This window comes from Macaca mulatta, chromosome 12 (assembly GCF_049350105.2).
Source record: "Macaca mulatta isolate MMU2019108-1 chromosome 12, T2T-MMU8v2.0, whole genome shotgun sequence".
NCBI classification, from domain to species: Eukaryota; Metazoa; Chordata; class Mammalia; order Primates; family Cercopithecidae; genus Macaca; species Macaca mulatta.
Window position 1 is genome coordinate 105926114 of NC_133417.1, and position 24636 is coordinate 105950749.

The 24636-nt window shown below is 45.2% G+C and overlaps 1 long non-coding RNA gene and 1 pseudogene across 1 annotated transcript; one reads left to right on the plus strand and one right to left on the minus strand.

Moving 5' to 3' along the window:
* Positions 1-1234: 1234 nt before the first annotated feature.
* On the minus strand, positions 1235-23198 carry LOC144333453 (uncharacterized). The gene is made up of 2 exons (XR_013402109.1): positions 23104-23198; positions 1235-2138 (listed from the first exon to the last, which is right to left on the minus strand). It is a non-coding gene; the product is annotated as an uncharacterized LOC144333453 (long non-coding RNA).
* Positions 7758-21223, plus strand: LOC100429990 (protein bicaudal D homolog 2 pseudogene; annotated as a pseudogene).
* Positions 23199-24636: the final 1438 nt, after the last annotated feature.

Below are 24636 nucleotides of genomic sequence, written 5' to 3' on the forward strand. Positions count from 1 at the left end.
GGGTCAATAGAAAATAGATGAGATTCATTTTCAGCCAATCTTTCACCGGTTGTGCTTTGTACCTTAACCCACCACAGGCAACAACAAAGCATTTCCCACTATCTTTCAAGGTCTTAACAGATTCTTACCTGATTGTAAATGTATCACTAAGTAGAATCATTTGGGTTCCTTTTATAAAAATCAGTGAAAATCCTCTAGATGAATGAATTAAAGTTGTAGGCATAACACTGATAAACGGTATTGAAATTTCACTGAGAAACCTCTGCTCTCATACTCAAGTAGGCTGCTTGCAGAAACTGCCAACTATTGGTTGGCTTTAAATGTAATGTAGATGCCAAAGTTTTAGTGTACAGTGTTAATTTCAACTACCAAATTACCTTTGTACAAATATTCCTCAGATACTGTCTACAGGTGCCATGTAAAATAGGTTAATAGGTATTTGCAAATTCTGGTAAATTGCCTTGCTATGATTTTTCATGTTCAGTATTAGTCCCCTAGTATCAATATGAAGTTTTTCTATTCCCCAGCCTACTAAGGCCTAAGGTTAAAATGCCAGTAATAAAAAGGTTTTCAATGGGCTTAATTTGATTTAAGTGGAATCTGGATGATGTGATAAGTACTTTTGTCTTCAGAGTAATGAGTTTATAATTGGCTTTTGTCCAAGAACTTTAAGTGGATTAATATCTTAACAATCTTTGACACAATTATATGAAACTGGATCAGAAAGGCTTCCTGACTCCTTTCTCTTCACTTTTTTTCTCCCAACTTAACTATAGGCAATTAACAGTCATTTTAAATCTAGTTATTTTTATTTTCCAGTGTATTTATTATCCTTTTATCTTTATGCTAGGAGTATAGTCTCACTTCTTAATGAGTTGATGGGATGAAGATACTTTTAAATGTACTCAATCACTGTCATTTTAGTAACCCTGAATCAGAACCTCAGTTGTTAAAGGCTTAACTGCTTGTGGCGACTACTGTAGTGCCCTAGAGAGGACAGTGGTTAAAATCTGCAGAATCCCTTGCTTTGTCATCTTCATCCAGAAGGACTGATACCTTGTTAAACTGTGATATGATTAGAATGTTTGTGGTTGTGTAGTGCATTTAGGGTGCTACAGCGTTAATCAAACATAATTGAGCTGTTCTGTTTCCAGTCAGTGTAACCATTTAAAAATACCTTGGCAAAACAAGCTAGGAGCTAGTTCATGCTAATATTCTTAAGGACAACAGCTTCTTTTTTTTTTTTTTTTTTTTTTTAATCTGAAATCCTGAAGGCTGTGCTTAAAAGTTAACTTAGAGATAAACCTGTTGGAAATAAGTGATTCATTTATAGACTGAAGCCTCTATGACTTCAAAAAGATACTCTGCAGTCTCTGGCATTTGAAGGACAAAATATTTTCTCTGTAAATACACCTCATTTCCATTCTAGTTAGGAGTAATGGCGCCCAGCACAGCACACACAATGGAGAAAACTGGATAGCTGGTAACTCACTTAGCTCTTGGCACTCTGAACAACCTCAAATACGGCCATCCAAGCCAGTAATTCTATTGCTGCATTATTTCTGTGTTTAACTGTGAAACTTGCTGCTTGTCTGTACCCTTGAAATTGAATAAAATTTCATGAGACTCCTTGTTAATGTAGAGAAAAGCAATGACTGTTGAGTTGGTTGTACACTAAGGCCTCAGTCCTTGACCTTCCCCATTTTGCTCAGTGTTTTAAATACGACGTAAAGGCCTGTTTCCAGATATTTTTCCTCCAGACTCAAAGTTTTACATTTGTAAGACTCACATGTACTTCAAACTGTTTGTACATGTTCCAAAAATGCCAGTGTTTAATTCAAAAGAGACGAATGCAATCTACTCCAGAATGCTTCGAGTCCTGTCCACTGTAACTCCAAAATAATCTCAAATGTCACCGCAATTCAGGCCACCAGCATCTCACCTAGTTACTAAGTGATTTTTGCATCCACTTTTGTGCATCTCATCTTTTAACAGCAAGAGTTGTCTTTGGATGTAGTTTACCAGTTTAAAATCTTTGTCTTTGCCTAGGTGGTCTTTCATGAACTATTCAGCTTCATCTGCCTTTTCCTCTTCATCACTATGTGTTGTGTAGTTGGCAGAGCTTATCCCATCCAAACCTGCAGGTAATTGAACAAGCTGATTACTAACTGGATTAGTATCCAGGGAATAGTGAAGATAGGAAAAAGGAGATTATAAAGCCCATCAGTTAATACCATTTGTGTTTTGTGTTTTGAGCTGGCCTTGCCCTGTCGCCCGGGCTGACATGATCACAGCCGAGTGCAGCCTCAAACTCCTGGGCTCAAGCAATCCTCGCATCTCAGTGGCTGGGACTGCAGGTGTCACGCTTAATACTGTTATTAAAAAGACAACTAGGAGGGATGTTTGCTTGTAGAATGAAAACTTAGTGAATTCCAAGTATTAGGAAGCAACTTTTCTTGGCAAGATTAGATGCAAGCTATTTGTGTCCTGTGGTTAGTATTGCTATGACTGATGTGACCAAGACAGAATGAGAAGCTGGCAGTCCACAAATGTGAAACATATACTGTCAGGCCCTCTGCTGAGCTTTAGGACTATAGTAATGAACAGCACTGGACCCCAAGATTCAAGCCTATAGGAGGAGATAGGAAATGAAGAGCAGACTGAATGCAAAACAAAAGGATGTGGGAGGGACTGGCAAATTGGAGAGTCCAATCTCAAGGATATAATCTGTAAATTATTAGGATACCATGAAAGACAAATTGCACTTGCTGATAAAATATGGTTTGCAAGCCCCTAATATCTGAACAAAACAGTGCATAGCTATAGTCTAATGGAGAAAGATCTGTCTCCATCTATTAGCTGTGTGACTGGGCAAATAATTTAGCGTCTGAATCTTGTTTCATAAACCTGTAAAATGAGAACAGCAATCCAATTTTGATTAAATGATATCATTGCTGGGCACAGTGGCACACACCTGTAATTTCAGCTACTGGGGAGGCTGAGATAAAGGATTGCTTGAGTCCAGGAGTTTGAGGATATAGTGAGCTATGATCATATGTGATAATAGCCACTGCCCTCCAGCCTGGGCAACATAGCAAAAAAAAAAAAAAAAACTTGTATCATTTTACCCAGTGATAAAATGACAGTCTCAACTACATGGGGCAGTTGAGAAGTTCTACTTAAAGGTGCTTAACCTGGCACATATTCGCTCAGTGAATGGTGACTGTTTTTATGTTCACCAAGGATGGGTGCATGGAAAAGCCAAGAGCTGTGGGCAGTGTGCCAAAGTCCTAAATACAGGGGGTTTTGTTGTTTTGTTTTGAGACTGAGTTTCACTCGTTGCCCAGGCTGGAGTACAATAGCACGATCTCGGCTCACTGCAACCTCCGCCTACTGGGTTCAAGCGATTCTCCTGCCTCAGCCTCCCTAGTAGCTGGGATTACAGGCATATGCCACCATGCCCGGCTAATTTTGTTTGTATTTTTAGTAGAGATGGGGTTTCTCCATGTTGGTCAGGCTGGTCTCGAACTCCCAACCTCAGGTGATCCACCTGCCTCGGCCTCCCAAAGTGCTGGGATATAGATGTGAGCCACCGTGCCCAGCCCTAAATACAAGTTTTTATGTTCGATAGGAACTGGTGGAAGGTAATTTAAGTTCCAGCAGCCATCATTATGATGCCTGCTTTAGCAACTATAAAAACGGAGAAGCAAGATAGTAGCTGAAATCCTCATAGCCCAGTAGTGAATGATAATCATGCTTTGTATGACTGGTCAAGTATTCAGTCAATCTCACAAAATCCTTTGTAATAACAGTATAAATATTATCAACTTCTAAGAACAAGAGAGAAGAGTTAATGGCAGGTGAAAAATATCCAACTAATGGAAGAAGGCAAGCAGATATGACCAACAGCCCAGCTTGGTTTTAGCTTTCTCTGTTCTGCCAAGCCCCTGTGGTGCCGCAGGTTGCTAACAACAACCCAAGAAGTTGATTGGAACTGCAAAACTCAGCAAGGTCTTGGGAGTCAGGGATGCTAGTTTCTTCTGAGAATGGGAGTGAGTAGAGTGGAGCTGAAAACAAGTTTATTGAATGTCTTAGGCCATCCTTTCCCCTTATGCTGGCAGGTGAGTGCCCCTACACAAATTCAGCAGAAAACAGAAGTTTCACCATCTGCAAAAGTTGGGAAAAGGTGAGGAGAGGGTGATAACGTACTGGGGATACCAGACAGATAAGAGTAAAAAAGCACTGTATCAAAAATAAAAATAATGGCCAGACGCGGTGGCTCACACCGGTAATCCCAGCACTTTGGGAGGCCAAGGCGGGCAGATCACCTGAGGTCGGGAGTTTGAGACCAGCCTGACCAACATGGAGAAACCCCGTCTCTACTAAAAACACAAAATGACCCGGTCGTGGGGGCGCATGCCTGTAATCCCAGCTACTCAGGAGGCTGAGGCAGGAGAATCGCTTGAACCCGGGAGGCACAGGTTGCGGTGAGCTGAGATCGCGCCATTGCACTCCAGCCTCGGCAACAAAAGCGAAAGTCTGTCTCAAAGAATAAATAAATAATAAAAATTAAAATAAAGTCAGCACTTTGGGAGGCCAAGGCAAGAGTTGCCTGAAGCCAGGAGTTCAAGACCAGCTTGGGCAACAGAGACCCCCATCTCTACAAAAAAAGTAATAAAGCCAAGTGAGCTACTTGGAGGCTGAGGAGGGAGGATTGCTTGATCCCAGGAATTCAAGGCTGCAGCGAACTATGATCACACTACTGAACTCCAACCTGAGTGACAGAGTAAGACCTTGTCTCTTAAAAAAATGCTGGGGATGGTGGTTCATGCCCAGCACTTTGGAAGGCCGAGGCAGGTGGATCACCTGAGGTCAGGAGTTCGAGACCAACCTGGCCAACATGGCGAAACTAAAAGTACGAAAATTAGCTGGGCATGGTGGCAGGCACCTGCAATCCCAGCTACTCGGGAGGCTGAGGCAGGAGAATCGCTTGAACCCGGGAGGCAGAGGTTGCAGTGAGCCAAGATTGCGCCATTGCACTCCAGCCTGGGTGACAGAGTAAAACTCTGTCTCAAAAAAAAAAAGGAAAAAAGACTGGGACGGGCCGCTTCTAGTGCCCTTAAAAGGAGAGGTCATGTAGGCCGGGCATGGTGGCTCACGCCTATAATCTCAGCACTTTGGGAGGCCAAGGCTGGCGGATCACGAGGTCAGGAGATAGCAACCATCCCGGCCAACATGGTGAAACCCTGTCTCTACTAAAAATACAAAAATTAGCTGAGCATGGTGGCACGTGCCTGTAATCTCAGCTACTCGAAAGGCTGAGACAGGAGAATCGCTTGAACCAGGGAGTTGGAGGTTGCAGTGAGCCGAGATTGTGCCACTGCGCTCCAGCCTTGAGACAGAGTTAGACTCTGTCTCAAAAAAGACAAAAAGTCTATTCCCAGGTCTGTGAGGTTTATTCTGAGTTCAAGGCTCCAGTATCAGCCAAGAAAGGGCCCCTCCCTAAGTTAAATTCCACATCTTTGGACTCTCTCCAAGCTTAAAATTTGAATAATCCTAACGCTTTCCCTTTTTCACCACCAGCTATAGAGATGATTGCTGCATCTTGCAGTTAGTACCTCTGTAATATGTCAGTATCCCCTCTGGGCCTTTCCAGTTCTCCAGTACGTGTTTTTAAATACTTTCTATTAGATCTCCTTGTTATAATTAGGTTTCGCCTCTTTCCTGACTGGGAAGAATTGGTACCAGGACTGGTCCTATAAAAAAGACTCTCAAAGAGGGTATTTGGGGTTTGATTTGAACTTAAATGCACTGCTGAGATTTTTGCCAGTGGGAAGTGGCATGCTAGGAATTCATGGTGTGGAATACCACATAATTAATCAAATTATCAATGACACAATGAATTAAGTGCTTTGGGGGATCAAGTGGCTGCTGCATTTGGCCATTATTGCAGTAATGATGACTACAAGGACTTGGAATGGTTGCATCCAAGTACACAAGAGCACCTATGGAAAGAAGATAACAAGCTCAGGTCTCTAAACTTTCAACTCAAGACGTGCTTATAAGACCAGAGAGCTTCTGTGATTGCCCTAAAAGAATCTTATTTTGTGTAGCCTCAGGACCAGCTGATAGATACAAAATTTAACCATGCCCAGCCAGACAAATTTGAAATCAGCTATTCCAAATATGTTCCAATAACTAAAAGAAACAGTCTAAAGAACTGAAAGAAAGATAATGATGTTTCACCAAACAGAATAAGCATTAAAGAGAGAGAAATTGCAAAAAGAACCAAATAGAAATTTCCTGGTTGAGGCCGGGTGTGTTGTCTCATGCCTGTAATCCCAGCACTTTGGGAGGCCAAGGCGGGCAGATCACCTGAGGTCAGGAGTTCGAGACCAGCCTGGCCAACATGGTGAAACCCCATCTCTACTAAAAATATAAAAATTAGCCAGGCATGGTGGCAGATGCCTATAATCCCAGTTACTCAGGAGGCTGAGGCAGGAGAATCGAACTTGGGAGGCGGAGGTTGCAGTAAGCCAAGATCACGCCAGTGCCCTCCAGCCTGGGCGACAAGAGCAAGACCCCATCTCAAAAAAAAAAAAAAAAAAAAAAAATTTCCAGGTTGAAAATTGCAATAACTAAAATAATTCACTAGAGAGGCTCAATATCAGATTTTAAGCTGGCAGAAGAGAGAAGGTGAATGAGAGAAGCTGTATCAGTTGAGATTATCCAGTCTGATAAATAGATAAAAGAAAAAGAAAGATGAGAGTCTCAGAGACCTGTGGAACACCATTAAGGATACAAACATGCACATTTGAAGTCTCAGAAGGAGAGAGAGAAATGGGCAGAAAGAATACTAAAAGGAATAGTAGTTAAAACTTTCTAAATTTGATGAAAAACGTTAACGTGCACACCTAAGAAGATAAGCCAACTCAAGAAGGATAAACTCAAAGAGGTCCACACCTATATTCCGTTATAATCAAAAAGTCAAAAACCAAACACAAAGGAAAACTCATGAAAGCAGCAATAGAGAAGTGACTCATCATGTACAAGGGATCCTCAATAATATTTAAAGCTGGTTTCTCATCAGAAACGATGGAGGCCAGAAAGCAATGAATGGGATGACATATTCAAAATGCTGAAAGAAACAGAATGCCAAACAAGAATTCTATGTCCTGCAAGGCCGGGCGCAGTGGCTCAGCCTGTAATCCCAGCACTTTGGGAGGCCGAGGCGGGTGGATCACGAAGTCAGGAGATTGAGCCCATCCTGGCTAACACGGTGAAACCCCGTCTCTACTAAAAAAAAAAAAAAAAAAAAAAAAAGAAAGAAAAAAAAAAATTAGCCAGGCGTGGTGGTGGGCGCCTGTAGTCCCAGCTACTCGGGAGGCTGAGGCAGCAGAATGGCATGAACCTGGGAGGCAGAGCTTGCAGTGAGCCCAGATCGCGCCACTGCTCTCCAGCCTGGGCAACAGAGCAAGACTCCATCTCAAAAAAAAAAAAAAGGAATTCTATATCCTGCAAACCTGTATTTCAAACATGAAAATAATTAAGACATTCCTACTCAAACAAAAACTGTAAATTTGTCACTAACATATACTTAGTCCGTTCCTGCTACTATAACAAAATGCCTTAGACTTAGTAACTTTATACACAATCAAGTCCACAATCAAGATGTCAGCCAGCAGATCCAGTCTCTGCTGAGCCCGTTGTCATGGACGGTACTTCCTATATGTTCTCACATAGTGGAAGTGGCAAAAATGCTAACTTACGACTCTTCTAAGGTAAGGGCATTAATCCCATTCATGAGGGTGAAATCCTCATGACTTAATCACTTCCCAAAAGGCCCCACAATTTAGTGATGGGCAGTTAAGATTTCAACATATGACTTTGGGGAAACCATCATTTGAAATGTTCTGCCCTCAAGGCCCTGGCATTCTGGGCCTGTGATGGGCAGGGTAGGCCCTGAAGACCACTGAAACATCTAGGATCAATCTTCCACTGTTTTGATGAATGGCACCTGGCTTCCTCTAAACCATACTAATTTTCTTATCACATGGTTGCTTTGGCCATGTCCTTGATGTTGTCTCCTAAACATACTTTTTCATCTTTATAACTTGGCCAGGCTGAGAATTTCCCAAATATTTAACTTCTGCTTCCTTTTTGATTACAAATTCCATCTTTAGGACAAATGGTACACTCTTGTAATCCCGGGTACTTGAGAAGCTAGGGTGGGAAGATTGCTTGAGTTCAGGAGTTCAAGACCATCCTGGACAACATAGCAAGACCCCATTTCTTAAAAAAATAGCCAGGCACGGTGGTATGCACCTGTAGTCCCAACTACTCAGGAGGACAAGGCTGTAAGATTGCTTGATCCCAGGAGTTTGGAGCTGCAGTCAGTTATGATCCCGCCACTGTACTCCAGCCTGGGTAACAGCAAGACTCTGTCTCAAAAAAAAAAAGCGGGGGGGCTGGGCGCAGTGGCTCATGCCTGTAATCCCAGCACTTTGGGAGGCCAAGGCAGGTGGATCACAAGGTCAAGAGATCAAGACCATCCTGGCTAACATGGTGAAACCCTGTCTCTACTAAAAAATACAAAAAAATTAGCCTGGGTGTGGTGGTGGGCAGCTGTAGTCCTAGCCACTAGGGAGGCTGAGGCAGGAGAATGGTGTGAACTCGGGAGGCGGAGTTTGCAGTGAGCCGAGATAGTGCCACTGCACTCCAGCCTGGGCGACAGAGTGAGACTCTGTCTCAAAAAAAAAAAAGAGGAAAACTATATAACTTTAAAAATCTTTGTTTCTCTCTTCTCACATTTTACTATAAGCAGTCAAGAGAGCCATACTGCACCCTCAACACTTGGCTTACATATTTTGCCTGCCAAGTATTCTATTTAATTACTTATAAATTCTCTCTTCTGGGTCAGGTGCAATGGCACATACATATAATCTCAGCACTTTGAGAGGCTGAGACAGGTGGATCTCTTCAGCCCAGGAGTTTGAGACCAGCCTGGGCAAGATGGTGAAACTTCATCTCTACAAAAAATACAAAAATTAGCTGAGCATGCCATGCACTCCAGCCTGGATGACAGAGTGAGACTATCTCAAAAAAAAAAAAAAGTTCTATTTTCCACAAAACACTAGGACATAAACACAATTCAGCCAAGCCCTTTACCACTTTATAAAAAGGATGGCCTTTCCTCCAGTTTCCAAAAGGATGTTCATCATTTCTGTATGACATCTCATCAGAATAGCCTTTATTGTCCATGTTTGTACCACTTAGGTAATCTCTAGAAAGATTGAGGATTTCCTCATGGCACTCCTCTTCTTCTGAGCCCTCACTAGAATTGTCCTTAGCACTCCATTCCCAGCAAGGTAGCCTTTTTCTATCACGCGCTTTAAAACTCTTCTAACCTCTACCCATTGCCCAATCCTAAAGCCACTTCCACATTTTTATTTGTTTGTTTTTTTGTTTTGTTTTGTTTTGTTTTGTTTTTGAAATGGAGTCTCACTTTGTTGCCCAGGCTGGAGTGCAGTGGGGTAATCTTGGCTCACTGCAACCTCCACCTCCTGGGTTCAAGCAATTCTCCTGCCTTAGCCACCCTAGTAGCTGGGACTACAGGAACCCTCCACCAAGCCCAGCTAATTTTTGTATTTTTAGTAGAGATGGGGTTTCACCATGTTGGTCAGGCTGGTCTTGAACTCCTGACCTCAAACAATCCACCTGCCTCAGCCTCCCAAAGTGCTGGGATTACAGGCATGAGCCACCACACTTGGCCCACATTTTTAGATATTTGTTACAGAAACACCCCACTTCTGGTACCAATTTTTGTCTTTGTGCATTCATGATGCTATAACAAAGTATCTTAGACCAATAAATGTATAAACAACAGAAATTTATTGCTCACAGTTCTGGAGGTTGGAAAGTCCAAGATCAAGGCACCAGCAGATTTGACGTCTAGTGAGAGACTATTCCTCATGGAAGTCACCTTCTATGTGTCCTCAAATGGCAGAACAAGTAAACACGTTCTTTCAGCCTCTTTTATAAGACACTAATCCCAAATATGAGGGTGGAACCTTCACGACTTAGTCAATATACAAAAGGTCCCAATTCTTTTTTTTTTTTTTCTTTTTTTCCTGAGATGGAGTCTCACTCTGTAACCCAGGCTGGAGTGCAGTGGCGTGGTCTCGGCACATTGCAAACTCCACTTCCCGGGTTCACGCCATTCTCCTGCCTCAACCTCCTGAGTAGCTGGGACTACAGGCACCTGCCACCACGCCTGGCTAATTTTTGTATTTTTTGTGGAGACGGGGTTTCACCGTGTTAACCAGGATGGTCTTGATCTCCTGACCTCATGATCTGCCCGCCTCGGCCTCCCAAAGTGCTGGGATTACAGGTGTGAGCCACCACACCTGGCCGGTCCCAGTTCTTAATACCATCACCCCAGTAGTCAAGATTACAACATATGAACTTGAGGGGAACACATTCAGACTATAGCAAATACAAAAGAGAGTCTTTCAGGCTGAAACAAAAGGATACAACTCAAATCCAGTAGACAGTAACTCAAATTTACATGAGGAATTATTTTTTGTTCGTAATTCTTTCTTTTATCTGATTAAAAAGATAATACATAAGCCAATTAAATTAGAAAACAGTTTTGATGGGCTTATAATTTGTAAAGATGTAATTTGTATGACAATAATAGCACAAAGAAGCAGGGAGGGAGCAGAGCTATATAAGAAGTTTTTGCATACTATTGAGATTAGGCTAGCATTATTTCATATATACTAGATTGTTAAAAATTAAGATGCTAAAGGTAATACTATGACAACTGCTAAGAAAATCATTCATCATTCAAAAAATTACAGAACTAAAATGGCACCCTAAAAAATATCTAACGTAAAAGAAGACATAATGAAACAAGAAATATGTATAAAAAACAAATAGCAAAAATGTATTAAACAGAGGAAGGAGACAGAGTAAGATGGCCAAATAGAAGGCTCCACTGATCATCCTCCCTGCAGGAACACCAAATTTGACAACTATCTACACAAAAAAGCACCTTCCTAAGAACAAAAAATCAGGTGAGTGATCATAGTATCTGGTTTTAACTTCAAATTATTGCTGGAAGAGGCAATGAAGAGAATAGGAAAGACGGTATTGAATTGCTGACACCACCCCACCCCCATCTCCCAACAGTGGCCACATGCCACTGGCCCAGGGTATGGAGAGGTAATCTGTGAACTTGGGGGAAAGAGGGTGCAGAGTTTGTGGGACTTTATATTGGAACTCAGTGATGACAACACCGGGCAAAACAGCCAATGTCCATAGAGAAAGCATTTAGAACAGCCCTAGTCAGCCAGGCATGGTGGCTCACACCTATAATTCCAGCACTTTGGGAGGACAGGGCAGGTGGATTGCCTGAGGTCAGGCAGGACTGCAACTCCTAGGCAAGTTCTAGTGCCTGGCCAACATGGTGAAACCCTGTTTCTACTAAAAATACAAAAATTAGCTGGGTGTGGTAGTGGACACCTGTAGTCCCAGCTACTCAGGAGGCTGAGGCAGGAGAATCGCTTGAACCCAGGAGGTGGAGGTTGCAGCGAACTGTGATCACATCATTGCACTCCAGCGTGGGTGACAGAGCGAGACTCCGCCTCTAAAAATAAAATAAAATAAAATAAAGAACAGCCCTAGCCAGAGGGGAATTGCCCATCCCAACAGTCAGAACTTGAACTTGAGTTTCAGTCAGCCTCACCACCATGGGCTACAGTACTCTGGGGTCCAAAATAAACTGGAAAGCCTATCTTGGCCACAGGGACTGCAACTCCTAGGCAAGTTCTAGTGCTGTGCTGGGTTCAGGGCCAGTGGACTTGGAGGGCATGCAACCCCGTGGGATACCAGCCAGGGCAGCCAAAAGAGTGCTTGCCTCATCCCTCCCCTAACACCAGGTAGTGCAGCTCACAGCTCCAGAAGAGACTCCTTCCTTCCACTTGAGGAGAGGAAAGGGAAGAGTAAAGAGCACTTTGTTTTGCAGCTTGGATACCAGCTCAGCCACAGTAAGGTAGGGCACCAGGCAGAGCCATGAAGTCCCCATACCAGGCCCTAGCTCCTGGATGACATTACTAGACACACCCTGAGCCTGAAGGAAACCTATTGCCTTGAAGGGAAGAACCCAGTTCTCACAGGAATTATCACCTGCTGACTAAAGAGCCCTTAGACCCTAAATAATCAGCAGTGGTAGTCAGGTAATACCTGCCGTGAGCCTTGGGTGAGACGCTGAGACAGACTTCAGGTGTGACCCAGCATATTCACAGCTGTGGTGACTGTGAGGAGACGCTTGCTTGAGCAATACAGAGGGAAAAATCAAGGGAACTTTGTGTTGCAAATTAGGTACCAGCTTAGGCACAGTGGGGAAGTGTAGCAAGTGAGTTATTGGGGTTCCCAGTTCCAGGCCTTAGCTCTTGGATGGCATTTCTAGACCTACCCTGAGACAGAGGGAAGCCCACTACCCTGAAGGATGAGTCCCAAGCCTGGCAACATTCACCAAAAGCTGACTGAAGAGCCCTTGGGCCTTAAGTAAACATTGGTGGTACACTGGCAGTGCTCCCCGTGGGCCTTTGTGTAGGGAAAAGAGAGATCAGACTCTTACTGTGTCTATGTGGAAAAGCAAGACATAAGAAACTCCATTTTGATCTGCACTAAGAAAAATTGTTTTGCCTCGAGATGCTGTTAATCTGTAACTTTAGCTCCAACCCTGTGCTCACAGAAACATGTGCTGTATGGAATCAAGGTTTAAGGGATCTAGGGCTGTGCAGGATGTGCCTTGTTAACAATATGTTTACAGGCAGTGTGCTTGCTAACAGTCATCGCCATTCTCCATTCTCGATAAACCAGGGGCACAATGCACTGCGGAAAGCCACAGGGACCTCTGCCCAAGAAAGCCAGGTATTGTCCAAGGTTTCTCCTCTCTGAGACAGCCTGAGATATGGCCTTATGGGAAGGGAAAGACCTGACTGCCCCCTAGCCCAACACCCGTAAAGGGTCTATGCTGAGGAGGATTAATAAAAGAGGAAGGCCTCTTGCGGTTGAGACAAGAGGAAGGCCTCCGTCTCCTGCATGTCCCTGGGAACAAATGTCTCAGTGTAAAACCCGATCGTACATTTGTTCTATTCTGAGATAGGAGAAAACCGCCCTGTGGCTGGAGGAAAGATATGCTGGCGGCAACACTGCTCTGTTACTCTTTGCTACACTGAGATGTTTGGGTGGAGAGAAGCATAAATCTGGCCTATGTGCACATCCCGGCATAGTACCTTTCCTTGAACTTATTTGTGACACAGATTCCTTTGCTCCCATGTTTTCCTGCTGATCTTCTCCCCACTATCACCCTGTTCTCCTGCTGCATTCCCCTTGCCAAGATAGTGAAAATAGTAACCAATAAATATTGAGGGAACTCAGAGACCGGGGCTGGTGCAGGTCCTCCGTATGCTGAGCGCCAGTCCCCTGGGCCCACTGTTCTTTCTCTATACTTTGATTCTGTGTCTTCTTTCTTTTCTCAGTCTCTCTTCCCACCTGACAAGAAATACCCACAGGTGTGGAGGGGCCGGCCCCCTTCACCTTTGGTGGTAGTGGTGGACATGGGAAGAGACTCCTCTGCCCAGGGAAAGGGGAAGGAAGAGAGGGAAGGACTTTGTCTTGTGGTTTCGGTGCCAGCTTAGCCACAGTAGAATAGAGCACCAGGTAGATTTCTAAGGTTTCTGACTCCAGACCCTGGCTTCTGGACAGCATCTCTGGACCTGCCTGGGGCCCAAGGGAGCTTGCCTCCCTAAAGGGAAGGACGGACCGGCTTTATCACCTGCTGACTGTAGAGCTCTAAGGCCTTGAGTGAACATAGGTGATAGCCAGGTAGTGGGTACAGCTGGCCTTGGCTGAGACCCAGTGCAATGCTGGTTTCAGGTCTCACCCAGCACAGTCCCAATAGTGATAGTGGCCACAGGGGTGCTTGTGTCACCCCTCCCCCAGCTCCAGGCAACTCAGCACAGACAGAGAGACTCCATTTGTCTGGGAGAAAGTAAGGGAAAAGAACGGGAGTCTCTGCCTGGTAATCCTGAGAATTCTTCCAGATCTTATCCAAGGCCACCAAGGCAGTACGTCTACAAGTCTGCAAGAACCACAGTGTTATTGGGCTTGGGTTACCAAGATGCAGATATAGTTACAGTGACCAAAAACTTAGAGCATAACACCCAAGTCACTTCAAATACCTGGAGAGCCTTCCCAGGAAGGACAGATACAAATAAGTCCAGACTGCAATATACACCTAACTCTTTTTTTCTTATCTCTTCTCTTTTGTTTTTTTTTTTTTTTTGAGACAGGGTCTCACTCTGTTACCAAGGTTGGAGTGCTGGAGTGCTGGAGTGCTGTGGCACAGTCACAGCTCACCGCAGCCTCAATCTCCCAGGCTCAGGTGATCCACCTCAACCTCCTGAGCAGCTGGGGCTACAGGAGCACACCACCATGCCTGGCTAGTTTTCTGTATTTTTACTAGAGATGGGGTTTCACCACATTGCCCAGGCGGGTCTCAAACTCTTGGGCTTAGCGATACACCACCTTGGCCTCCCAAAGTGCTGGGATTACAGGCACGAGCCACTACACCCAATCAATACCTAACTATTAACAAAAAATAAAAAATAATTTTAAAAATACATAACTCTTCAATGCCCAGACACCAACAACCACCTATAAGCATCAAGATCATCCAGGAATGCATGACCTCACCAAATGAACTAAATAAGGCACCAGGGATCGATGCTAGAGGGACAGAGATATGTGATCTTTCAGGCAAATAATTCAATATAGCTGTTTTGAGGAAACTCAAAGAAATTCAAGATAACACAGAGAAGGATTTCAGAATCCTTCAGAGAAATTTTAAAAAGGCATTGAAATAATAACTTTTTAAAAATTTGTTTTGTTTTGTTTTGTTTTTGAGACAGAGTTTCGCTCTTATTGCCCAGGCTGGAGTGCAATGGTGCAATCTCGGCTCATGGCAACCTCCATCTCCCAGGTTCAAGCGATGCTCCTGCCTCAGCCTCCTGAGTAGCTGGGATTACAGGCATGCACCACCACGCCCAGCTAATTTTGTATTTTTAGTGGAGACAGGGTTTCTCCATGTTGGTCAGGCTGGTCTCAAAATCCCAACTTCAGGTGATCCACCCGCCTTGGCCTCCCAAAGTGCTGGGATTATAGGCGTGAGCCACCGTGCCTGGCCCTTTTATTTTTATTTTTATTTTTTTGAAATGGAGTCCCGCTCTGTCGCCCAGGCTGGAGTACAGTGGCGCGATCTCGGCTCACTGCAAGCTCCGCCTCCTGGGTTCACGCCATTCTCCTGCCTCAGCCTCCCGAGTAGCTGGGACTACAGGCGCCTGCCACCACGCCCAGCTAATTTTTGTATTTTTAGTAGAGAAGGGGTTTCACCACGTTAACCAGGATGGTCTCGATTTCCTGACCCTGTGATCTGTCTGCCTTGGCCTCCCAAAGTGCTGGGATTACAGGCGTGAGTCACTGCGCCTGGCCCAATAACTATTATTTTTTTGAGACACGGTCTCACTTTGTCACTCAGGCTGGAATGCGGTGGCACAATCTTGGCTCACTGCAGCCTCAATGTCCCGGGCTGAAGCGATGCTCCCAGCTCAGGCCCCTGAGTAGCTGGGACTGCAGGCACGTGCCACCATGCCCAGCTGATTTTTTGGTATTTTTTGTAGAGATGAGATTTCTCCAGGTTGTCCAGGCCGTTGTTGAACTCCTGAGCTCAAGGAATCTGCCCACCTCAGCTTCCCAGGTGCCAGGATTACAGGCATGAGCCACTGCACCTATCCAAGATTGAAATAATTAAAAATAATCAAGCAGAAATTCTAGTCTTAAAAAATGTAACAGACAAACTGAAGAATGTATCAGAGTCTTTTAATAGCAAAACTGATTAACAGAAGAAAGAATTGGTGAGCTTGAGGACAGGTTATTTGAAGTCACACAGGGAAGACATAAGAAAAATGAAACAGAATGAAGCATACCTGTGAGAGCTAGTAGTCCCAGCTACTCAGGAGGCTAAAGCAGGAGAATCACTTCAACTCAGGAGGCAGAGGTTGCAGTGGGCTGAGATTGCGCCATTACACTCCAGCCTGGGTGACAGCGAGACTCCATCTCAAAAAAAAAAAAAAAAAAGAAAGAATAGAATCTCAAAAGGGCAAATCTGGCTGGGTGTGGTGGCTCACACCTATAATCCCAACACTTTGGGAGGCCGAGGCAGGTGGATCACCTGAGGTCAGGAGTTCAAGACCAGCCTGGCCAACATGGTGAAACCCTGTCTCTACCAAAAATAGAAAAATTAACCAGGCATGGTGGCACACACCTGTAGTCCCAGCTACTTGGGACTGAGGCAGAAGAATCGCTTGAACCTGGGAGGTGGAGGTTGCAGTGAGCCAAGATTGTGCCATGCACGCCAGCCTGGATGACAGAGCAAGACTCCATCTCAAAAAAAAAAAAAAAGGGCAAATCTAAGTTACTGGCCTTAAAGAGGAGGTTAGAGACAGAGGTAGAACATTTATTCGAAGGGATAATAAGAGAGAACTTCCCAAACCTAGAAAAAGATATAAATATTCAAGCACCAGAAAGTTCTAGAACACCAAGCAGATTTAACCCAAAGACTACTTCAAGGCTTTTTTTTTTTTTTGAAACAGAGTCTCGCTTTGTCATCCAGGCTGGAGTGCAGTGGTGCAATCTCGGCTCACTGCAAGCTCCATCTCCCGGGTTCACGCCATTCTCCTGCCTCAGCCTCCCAAGAAGCTGGGACTACAGGCACCCGCCGCCACGCCTGTCTAATTTTTTGTATTCTTTTTAGTAGAGACGAGGTTTCACCATGTTAGCCAGGATGGTCTCGATCTCCTGACCTTGTGATCTGCCCGCCTCAGCCTCCCAAAGTGCTGGGATTACAGGCATGAGCCACCGCGCCCGGCCACTACTTCAAGGCATTTAATAGTCAATTTCCAAAGACCAAGGATAAAGAAAGGATCCTAAAAGCAGCAAGAGAAAAGAAACAAATAACACAGAATGGAGCTCCAATACATTTGGCAGCAAACTTTTCAGTGGAAACCTTACAGGGCAAGAGAGACTGACTTGACATATCTAAAGTGCAGAAGGAGAAAAAAATGTCTGTAATACTAACATAGTGTGTCTGGTGAAAATATCCTTCAAACATGAAGGAGAAATAAAGACTTTCCCAAACAAAAGCTGAGGGATTTCATCAACACCAGACCTGTCCTATAAGAAATGCTAAAGGGAGTTCTTCAGTTTCAAAGAAAAGAACATTAATGAACAATACAAAATCATCTGAAGGTACAAAACTCTCTGATAATAGTAAGTACAAAGAAAGACACAGAAACACAGAATATTATAACACAGTGATTATGATGTATAAGCTACTCATATCTTAAGTAGAAAGATAGAAAGGTAAACTAATCAAAAATAATAACTACAACAACTTTTAAAGACACAGACAGTACAATAATATATAAATACAAACAAAGTTTAAAAGTGGGGAGACAAAGTTAGAGTTTATATTAACTTTCTTTTTGCTTGTTTTTTAGTTTATGCAAACAGTGTTGTCATTAGTTTAAAATAAAGTGTTATAAGATATTATTTGCAAGTCTCATGGTAACCTCAAATCTAAAAGCATACAACAGATACACAAAAAATAAAAAGCAAAAAATTAATACATACCACCAGAGAAAAATTACCTTCACTGAAAGGAAAACAGGAAGGGAGGGAAGACTACAAAACAACCAGAAAACAAATAAAGAATGGCAGGAGTAAGTCCATATTATTAATAATAACATTGAATGTAAATAGACTAAACTCTCCAATCAAAAGACATAGAGTAGCCGAATGGATTAGAAATAAGACCCAGTGGCCGGGCGCGGTGGCTCACGCCTGTAATCCCAGCACTTTGGGAGGCCGAGGCGGGTGGATCACAAGGTCAGGAGATCGAGACCACGGTGAAACCCCGTCTCTACTAAAAAATACAAAAAATTAGCCGGGCGCGGTGGCGGGCGCCTGTAGTCCCAGCTACTCGGGAGGCTGAGGCAGGAGAATGGCGTGAACCCGGGAGGCGGAGCTTGCAGTGAGCCGAGATCGCGCCACCGCACTCCAGCCTGGGGGACGCAGCGAGACTCTGTCTAAAAAAAAAAAAGAAAAAAAAAGAAATTAGACCCAGTGATCTATTACTACAAGAGACACACTTCACCTATAAAGACACTTATAGACAGGAAATAAAGAGATGGAAAAAGATATTGTATGCAAATAGAAATCAAAAAAGAGCAAGAGTAGCTATACTTATACCAGACAACATAGAGGGTTTTTTTTTAGACAGAGTCTCGCTCTGTCATCCAGGCTGGAGTGCAGTGGCATGATCTTGGCTCACTGCAACCTCTGCCTCCCGAGTTCAAACGATTCTCCCACCTCAGCTTCCTCAGCAGCTGGGACTACAGGTGTCCGCCACCACGCCTGGCTAACTTTTGTATTTTCAGTAGAGATGGGGTTTCGCCATGTTGGCCAGGCTGGTCTCCAACTCCTGATCTCAAGTGATCTGCCCGCCTCAGCCTCCCAAAGTGCTGGGATTATAGAGATGAGCCACTTCACCCGGCCAGACAGCATAGGTTCTTTTTTTGAGACAGTTTTGCTCTGTCACCCAGGCTGGAGGGCAGTGGTGCAATCTCAGCTCACTGAAACCTCCGCCTCCCAGGTTCAAGTGATTCTCATGCCTCAGCCTCCTGAGTAGCTGCGATTATAGGCACGCACCACCACACCCAGCTAAATTTTGTATTTTTAGTAGAGACAGGGTTTCACCATGTTAGCCTGGCTGGTCTCAAACTCCTGACCTCAAATGATCCGCCCACCTCAGCCTCCCAAAGTGCTGGGATTACAGGCATGAACCATCATGCCTGGCCAAACAACATAGATTTTAAGACAAAAACTATAAAAAGAGACAAAGAAGGTGATTACATAGTGATAAAGGGGTCAATTCAACAAGAGTATTTAACAATTGTAAATATATATGTACCCAACTGGGGCACCCAGACATATAAAGCCAATATTATTAGAGTTGAAGAGAGAAATAAACCCCAATACAATAATAGCTAGAGGCTTTAACACCTCACTTTCAGCATTGGACAGATCATCCAGACAAAAAATTAACAAAGAAATGTCAGACTTAATCTGTACTATAAACCGAATAGACCTAATAGATATTCACAGAACATTTTATCCAACAGCTGCAGAATACACATTCTTCTACTCGACACATGGATCATTCTCAAAGATAGACCATGTGTTAGGTAACAAAACAAATTTTAGGCTGGGCACAGTGGCTTACGCCTCTAATCCCAACACTTTGGGAGGCTGAGGCGGGTGGATCATGAGGTCAGGAGATTGAGACCATCCTGGCTAACATGGTGAAACCCCGTCTCTACTAAAAATACAAAAAATTAGCCAGGCGTGGTGGCGGGCGCCTGTAGTCCCAGCTACTCAGGAGGCTGAAGCAGAAGAATGGAGTGAACCCGGGAGGTGGAGCTTGCAGTGAGCCAAGATTGCACCACTGCACTCCAGCCTGGGCGACAGAGCAAGACTCCATCTCAAAAAACAAAACAAAACAAAACAACAAAAAAGTCTTAAAACATTCAAAAATTGCTATATACATAAGTGGAAAAAAGTAAATAGATACAGAATAGAGCACAAGCAGGATCTTAAAAAATCGTTTAAAAAGCCAGTTGCAGTGACTCACACCTGTAATCCCAGCACTTTGGGAGGCTGAGGAGGGTAGATCAACTAAGGTCAGGAGTTCAAGACCAGCCTGACCAATATGGTGAAACTCCACCTCTACTAAAAATACAAAAATTAGCCGGGCGTGCTGGCACATGCCTGTAATCCCAGCGACTCAGGGAGGCTGAGGCAGGAGAATCGCTTGAACCAGGGAGTAAGAGGTTGCAGTGAGCCAGGATCAGGCCAGAGCTGGACCAGCTGGAGAATTTGCTGAAGGTGAGCGACATTGCCGGTGAGATGCAGGGCCAGCCTGAGGCTGGCCCAGGATGAGCTGGTGACCTTCAGTGAGGAGCTGGCCCACCTCTACCATCATGTGTGCATGTGAAACAACTGGAGGCCCAGCTCTGTCACGGGGGACTACTACCTGAGGGCCAGGGCGGGGCCAGCTGCACCAGCCCCGCGGGCAACTCCTCCATCCTCCTACCCAAGGGGCTGCTGGCTGCAGAGGCAGGCCAAGCACACAGCAGGACCAGGGACATCAGCCCCTCACGTAGCTCCTCGCTGCTATCGCCCCTGGGTGACCCACGCTGGGAGCCCATGGATATCTACCGCCTGATTGGTATCATCTGCCACCAGATCAAGCACCTGCAGGCAGCTGTGAACCACATAATGGAGCTATTGTGGCGGCGCATCCCCTCGCAAGAGCTGGGCCCAACCATGGACAAGTTCAAGGAGGCTGTCATGGAAGAGATCCTCAGGTTGAAGTCTCTGCTCAGCACCAAGCGGGAGCAGCTCACCAGGCTGCGCACTGTGCTGCAGGCCAGCCAGCAGGCAGCCAAGGTGGCCCTCACCAAGCTGAAGGGCAAGAATGCGAAGGAGAAGACCATGGTTACCAAGACCAGGAGGAAGCTGTGCAATGAGCTCCAGGTGCTCGCCTCTGAGGAGGACGTGGCCGCCTTCTCCTCACTGTGTGCCACGTTTGCCACGTGCAACGAGTACATCACAGCTGGATGAGACGCAGCAGCAGCTGTCAGCTGTAGAGGATGAGAAGGCGCTGAACTCGCTGCTGCACATGGTCATCCTGCAGAAGCTGGCACTGACCCAGTGGCTGGAGCTGCTCAAGCTGGATCACACAGACCTGATGTGACCCCACCAAAGCTGCCCCCAAGGCCAAGCCAGCCACCCCAAGCTTAAGTTATGCCTGCCCCTGCGCCCGTGACAGGGCCAAGAGCACTGGGCTGGCCAACCAGGTGTTCCACATTACAGGTGTAAGCAACCGTGCCTGGCCCAGTCCCTGAGTTTTTAATGGGAGGGAAGAAAAGCTTTAATGTTGGCCAGAGTGATGGCTCACGCCTGTAATCCCAACACTTTGTGAGGCCAAGGCAGGAGGATGGCTTGAGCTCAGGAGTTGGAGACCAACCTGGGCAACACAGCGAGACTGAGACCATGTCTCTACAAAAAAGTAGTGGGGCATGGTGGCATGCACCCGTGGTCCCAGCTTCTTGGGCGGCTCAGGTGGGAGGATCACTTGAGCCCTGCAAATCAAGACTGCAGTGAGTCATCATCAGGCCGCTGCACTCAGCCTGGGCAATAGAGTAAAAAAAAAAAAAAACACTTTAAAATGTTGAGGATGTCGAGAGCTGCTGCGTGGAAAGGCCTCTGTACAGAGTGAAGAACCTTCCCTGGCTGCCAGGCTTGCCAAGAGCCCTCTAGAAATGCCCACCGCGGGGCTATTTGTTACAATGTTCTTTTTTTAATCTGATCAACCTGTGCACTTTTGATATTTTGATACTATATTTGCTTCCTTAATTCCTCATGCACTGACAGCCTCAGATGCCGTGGTCTGTACCCATGGGCCTGTCGCTGCCTGCCCCAGCTCCCTCTCTGTTGGTCTGGTGTCAGCACGAGGAAGAGCTGTGTGCTCTGTAGCACGTAGCTCTAGACTGTGGAGATTAGGGCTTTGACCAGAGAATTCACCAGAGAAGGCATCTAGGCCTGAGTTTCTCTTTGTGCAAAATTTTTGTATTATAAATTCAATTTCTTGTTATAGGTCTATTCAGATTTTCTATTTATTTTTTTATTTTTATTTTACTTATTATTATTTTTTGAGGTGGCATCTCACTCTGTTGCCCAAGATGGAGTGCAATGGCGCAGCCTTGGCTCACTGCTGTCTCCCAGGTTCAAGCAATTCTCCTGCCTCAGCCTCCCAAGTAGCTGGGATTACAGGCATGTGCAATGACACCATTCTAATTTTTGTATTTTTAGTAGAGACTGGCTGGTCTTGAACTCTTGACCTCAGGTGATCCACCCGTCTTGGCCTTCCAAAGTGCTGGGACTACAGGTGTAAGCCACCGCACCCAGCCTTTTTTTTTTTTTTTTTTTTTTTGAGACGAAGTCTCACTCTGTCACCCAGGCTGGAGTACAGTAGTGCAGTCTCGGCTCACTGCAACCTACACCTCCTGGGTTCAAGCAATTCTTGTGCCTCAGCCTCCCGAGTAGCTGGGATTACAGGTGTGTGCCACTATGCCTGTCTAATTTGTTGTATTTTTAGTAGAGACAGGGTTTCGCCATGTTGGCCAGGCTGGTCTCAAATTCCTGACCTCAGGTGATCAGCCCACCTCAGCCTCCCAAAGCTGGGATTACAGACATGAGCCACCATGCCTAGCCAGATTTCTTATTTATTTTTGAATCAATGATTGATGAGAAGCAATTGGCATTGGGTCAGAATTTTAAATGAAAAAAATTTTTTTTTGTTTCTTGGAGACAGAGTCTCACTTCGTTGCCCAGGCTGGAGCACAGTGGGACAATCTCAGCTCACTGCAGCCTCCGCCTCCTGGGTTCAAGCTATTCTCGTGCCTCAGCCTCCCAAGTAGCTGGGACTACAGGCGTCCGCCACCACGCCCAGCTAATAGGGTTTCACCATGTTGCCCAGGCTCAAGCATTCCACCCGCCTCAGCCTCCCAAAGTGCTAGGATTATAGGTGTGAGCCACCATGCCTGACCAAAATGAACATATTTTTTGATTCAGCAGTTCCAATCCCAAGAACTTATTTCAGTTATATGTTGCCATATGCTGAAGTTCAGTGGCATAAAACAATAACCATGTTATTATGCTCACAGATTCTGTGGTTCAATAATTCAGGTAGGGAACAGTGGAGATAGATTGCCTCCATCCCACATGTCTGGGCCCTAATCTGAGAAAATCCAAACACTTGGGAAGGGAAGCAACTCAAATGACAGTGGCTTGGAGTCATTAGCATCTGACTTAAGATGACTTGAAGACCAGGGCTTTCCAAAAGTTACTTACATGTAGTCTTTCTATGTGATAGGCTTCTCATGGCATGGTGACTAGATTCCAAAAGGTAGCCCTCCAAGAGGGAGCTGCCAGAGAGCAGGTGTTCTGTGAAGACCAGATGGAAGTCGCATGACCTTTTATGATCTAGAATGATGTCTCCCACAGTCCATTATTTGAAGCAGTTACTAGTTCCAAAGAGCATGTGAAGTGGGAGATATTGTTGTGGACATTTCTGGGAGATACAGTCTGTCAGACTTTTTACACAAATACTTGTATTTGTTAAGTGTAAAAAGGGAGGCAGAACAATAACTACAGCAGTCTCATTCACAAAGTTTTACAATGTGTACATATGGGCAGGTGCAAATGCATAGAGAGAGAACCAGAAAGTAATGGGATTTTCTTTTCTTTTTTTTTTTTTTGAGACCCAGTTTCGCTCCTGTTGTCCAGGTTGGAGTGCAATAGCGTGACTAGGCTCACTGCAACCTCTGCCTCGCGGGTTCAAGCAATTCTGTCTCAGCCTCTTGAGAAGCTTGGATTACAGGCACATGCCACTATGCCTGGCTAATTTTTGTATTTTTAGTAGAAACGGGGTTTCATCATATTGGTCAGGCTGGTCTCGAACTCCTGACCTCAGGTGATCTGCCTGCCTCAGCCTCCCAAAGTGCTGGAATTACAGGTGTGAGCCACCGTGCCCGGCCGGGATTTTCATACTGATTATCTCTGTAACGGGGAATAGGGAGATAGGTAAAGTGGGACTTTCACATTTTGATCTACATTCTTTTGTATTATATGAAAATTATTTTTTATTTGAGTAATAAAATATCAATGTTGAATCCATAGTCGTCAATAAAAAGGAACCAACTACTGATGCATGCAACAATATGGATAAATCTCCAAAGCATATATGCCAAGTGAAAGAAACCGGGCCAGCCTCAGTGACTTATGCCTGTAATCCCAGCACTTTGGGAGGCCAAGGCAAGAGAATCGCTTGGGCCAAGGAGTTCAAGACCAGCTTGGGCAACATAGTGGGACCCCGTCTCTACAAAAAAAAAAAAAAATGTTTTTAATTAGCTAGGCATGGTAGCGCACACTACTCGAGAGGCTGAGATGGGAGCCGGAGAAGTCAAGTCTGAGTAAGCCATGATTGCACCACTACACTCCAGCCTGGTAAAAAGAGTGAGAGCCTGTCTCAAAGAAAGAAAAGGAAGGAAGGGAAGGAAGGAAGGAAGGAGAAGAGAGGAGAAGAGAAGAGAAGAGAAGAGAAGGGGAGGGGAGGGAGGGGAGGGGAGGGGAAGGGAGGGGAAGGGAGGAGAAGGGAGGGGAGGGGAAGGGAGGAGAAGGGAGGGGAGGGGAAGGGTAGGGAAGGGAAGGGGAAGGGAGGGGAAGGGAGGGGAGGGGAAGGGAAGGGAAGAGAAGGGAAGAAAGAAAGAGGGAGAGAGGGAGGGAGGGAGGGAAGGAAGGAAGGAAGGAAGGAAGGAAGGAAGGAAGGAAGGGAGGGAGGGAGGGAGGGACGGAGGGAGGGAGGGGAAGGAAGGGAGGGAGGGA